The 3,961-nt window shown below is 45.8% G+C and overlaps 1 non-coding gene across 1 annotated transcript; it reads right to left on the bottom strand.

Annotated features, from left to right (window-relative positions):
• Positions 1 to 3,446: 3,446 nt before the first annotated feature.
• Positions 3,447 to 3,572, bottom strand: LOC122445685. Its single transcript, XR_006270640.1, has one exon. It is a non-coding gene; the product is annotated as a U6atac minor spliceosomal RNA (small nuclear RNA).
• Positions 3,573 to 3,961: the final 389 nt, after the last annotated feature.

Genomic DNA, 3,961 nt, shown 5'->3' with positions numbered 1-3,961 from the left:
TCTATTCTCAGAATTCAGAAGGGACTTCGTGGTAACCAAACATGCAGCTGTCAAGCCAGAGTCATGCCGGCACCCCCAGCATCAGTAATGGTCGCGATCATGACACAGGAAGGAAACTGACCTGTGGTTCCAGAGAAGGAAAGACAGTTTGAGTAAAGAAGAATTGTAGAATTTACCTTTATTTTTCATCATACATGAGATTGCATCTCACAAGTATCTGTGGGAGTAGGGATTTCTCCACCTTCCCCACGGCTTCAGGGCAGGGAGTCTGTCATCACTTCCAGGGCCTAGCACAGTGCTGGGAACACACTAGATCCTCAGTTAAAGATAAATGAATACATCTTTTAAATGTTCTAAAGTCAATACCTCCCCAAGGGGAAAAAATACCATCAAAGGGCAGGTCTATGGGGCCCCAGGGATTGTGTTCAGCTCAGGGGAGCTCAGTTCAGTCTGACAAGGAATCCTGCAGCCATGGAGCAAAGAAAACTCCTTCCCCCGGGTGTGTGCCTTGCCTGGCTCTGTTCCTGAATATTTACTTGGAGTCGTTATGGCTTTTGCCCACAGACTGTCTGCCCCAAGCCTTCAGAAACTGTCTTCTTGTTCTTCCAAAGAGTTAAAGACCCTCAAGCATTAGAAAGATGCTATATTTTGGCTGGTTATCAAAGTCAGCTATCCACAGAGGTGCTGATTGCAGGCTGCTCTCTGTGGTGGTGTGTACGCTGGCGGGTGGGGGCAGTAGGATGGGAGAAGGGCTTGTATTTACACCCACTCACACACCCACATGTGCAAGGGCACCAACACCAAACGTAGACATTAGCTGATTTAACCAGATGACTCATCTTCTGCTCATTCCTTGGCGGTGCAGGGAAGGGAGATTGGCCACATGCAGTTAGTGTTTCCCCTGAGATATATTCTGACCAATATCTTTGGTGGCTTGTCTTTCTTCTTTTTATGCCCCAGATCCAACCCAAAGTGCCCCTAAGTAGGGACCACACAATGGTTTTATCCATCCTCTTACAGTTTCCTACACTCTACTTACCCCTTTCCACTTCCCGGACATCACAGTGACACCCTCAGTGCTGGTTAAGGCCATAATAGAAAGTATTGCCTTGAAAACTACTTCAGTGTTTAGCATAGAACTGTTGTCAACATGCTGGCCCATCCTATCACTCTACAGGAGTCCCTCAGAAATTTAAAACTCAAAAGTGAGAAATTTTATCCCCACTAAGAAGCCAAAATACCAACTTCTCCCCCTTTTTTTCTTGGCCTCTAGGACCCTCAGAGTTAAATTTAATAAGAGTTTCAGAAAAAAAAAATTTAATAAGAGTTTCAGGTTTTATATACTTATTTCCGTCCGCCTTCTTACAGTCCTGAAAGTAGGACAATGATTTTAATCATCTTATTGAAGATATGTTCCTTGTTGTAAGCACGCAATTTTTAAATTTAAATTTTTGGCAAAACACAAGGAATCAATGATCTTAGTGTCAAACAGGGATAAACACAGATCCAGCTGCATAAACAATAGTGATTTCCCATAAACAAAAATTCCTGAAAACAATTCAGGGGTCATAGTGGAGCACAAGCTGATGATGGCCCTGTGCCAGGGGCAGCTGGGCCTACGAGATTGGGTACTTGGGTGTATGTTTGAACTGTGAGGGCAGTTCCTTCTCCAGGACGCTATTATATTTCAATCCTCCCTGACGCTTACTGTTTCTTTCTCACATTGGCCCCTGGAAAAGATAATGATCTTACTAAGGCTTGCAGGAAAAGGTTGTGCCATGCTTAACTGCAATCTTTTTGCTTGGAAGAGCTTGTCTAGTAAACATCCGTTACATACCTGCTGTTTTCAGAATCCTGCCCCCACCTCCCGGGAAAGGGAGCATCCAGAGAGAAAGAATAGAGCACAAACCATTGCATTCAGGGCTTTTCTTCCAATCCTGGTCACCAGTGTCCATAGAAGCTTCTGGAAGCAAATTCCCCAGCAGCGTAATGGATGTGGATTGGAAGGAGAGAGCATTTCCTGCTGACCACACTGATCAGCCCCCAAACGGGTGTCCACACAGGCTTCAGTGTCCTGTTCTCCAAGGCTTTTAGAAAACTTCCTCCAAATGGACTATTGTGAGTGGGGCCCAGTCCATACCCACAGGCCTCCTGCTCTGCAAAGCCCACATCGTACCAAGGCCCAGCCTCCAAAGCGGTCGGCGAGCTCCCAGAAGCTGGCGTGAAGCACCGCTCCACTGTATGGTCCTAATTCCCCCACTAATCCTCCACAGCCTTCATTCCTGTAGCTGCCGTGTTGGGGGTTCTGGCACAGTGGCCGCGCGAGCCGGGCTGGCACCTTGCCCTGACTTTTTTTTTTTTTTAAATATAAATTTTAAAATGTGACTTTGAGATGAAAGCAAGAATGCCAAAAGGAGGCCGATGCCTTCTTGTGTTCAATTACAGCCCTGGGGAGTACCCCACACAAGGAACTGCTCAGAGCTCCAGCCAAGATGAAATCTGCTTTTCCAATAAGTACTTCAAACAGCGGAGGATGTTTTTGGCTGGATTCAGCAACTGGGAAGCCAACAGTTAATAGGGCCGGGCACTGAGGCAGGGCTCCCTGCCATCAGGGGAAATCTGAAGCTGCCTTTCACAGTGGCTCCCACTGCAACTGAAGTTACAAGGCACTTGTTTGGCTCCCCCAGACAAGCAAGCACGAACTCCACCGCTGGACCTCATTGAACACATCTTCCCAGATGAAAGATTTCACTATCCCAGTTAATTACTCTCCATACAGTTTTTCTTCATTTTTTTTTCCAGGCCTAATTCCTTTACAAAAAGTTCTAGCTTACTGTAAAGCTATTGGAATTTTGTTGGTCTGAATGTGGGATGCCAGAAATGTTGGTAATAATGAAATATGGATACTGATGGTTACAGTGATAATGGATGAGTGGGTGAGTGGATGGATGGATGGATGGATGGGATAGGTAGATCTATGGATACACAGGTTGGCTGATGGCAGAGGTGGAGGTAGCATTGAAATAAGTGGGAAAAGTTTTAGGAGCTCCAATTCACAACCCTGGAAGCTGAAGCTCCTCAAAGCAAATGACTTGGTCAAGCTCACCACCCTTGGGAGTGATCTATTAATAGAATGCAAGTCTTCTGATCCATGCTCTTCTCATGACAACGGCCTCTTGCTCTAGTAACCTGGGCTGCACCTTGACTGGATGACATGAACATTCTGCTTTGCACTGATAGATCCTTCCAGACCCAGTCATGGTCATGAGTGCATTTTACCTATTTTAGTTACTATGTATAAGCCAGTTACCAAGTCACAAAGGGAGTCATCATCAGGACCTGGATTCCAGTTTCATTCTTTTTTTTTTTTGGGGGGGAGGAAGAAGTGAAAGTTTATTTTACATAACTGACTGGAAAATAAATTCAAGAAAAAGCAAGTACAATTTAAAAAACAGTGGTTAGATGCCACGAAGTAGGTGGCAATGCCTTAACCGTATGCGTGTTGTCAGGCCCGAGAGCCTCTTCCATCCTTGTCAAGGGGAGTGCTAACCTTCTCTCCTTTCATACAACACCAGTTTCATTCTTGAACTCCTGAAGTCACACCTAGATTTGGACAAATATTTCCTCACCTCTTAGGTAAATGTCCTTTGCGTGGAAAAGAAGCACCAGGATGCAGACAGGGATTTCTAAACTTCAGTTCAGTTCAGTCGCTCAGTCGTGTCTGACTCTTTGTGACCCCATGAATTGCAGCACGCCAGGCCTCCCTGTCCATCACAAACTCCCTGAGTTTACTCAAACTCAAGCCCATCGAGTCGGTGATGCCATACAGCCATCTCATCCTCTGTCGTCCCCTTCTCCTCCTGCCCCCAATCCCTCCCAGCATCAGGGTCTTTTCCAATGAGTCAACTCTTCACATGAGGTGGCCAAAGTATTGGAGTTTCAGCTTCAGCATCAGTCCTTC

The sequence above is a fragment of the Cervus canadensis genome, chromosome 7, assembly GCF_019320065.1.
Source record: "Cervus canadensis isolate Bull #8, Minnesota chromosome 7, ASM1932006v1, whole genome shotgun sequence".
NCBI lineage: Eukaryota > Metazoa > Chordata > Mammalia > Artiodactyla > Cervidae > Cervus > Cervus canadensis.
The sequence above is the reverse complement of the archived record's forward strand: the minus strand, read 5'-3'. Positions and strand labels throughout refer to the sequence as shown.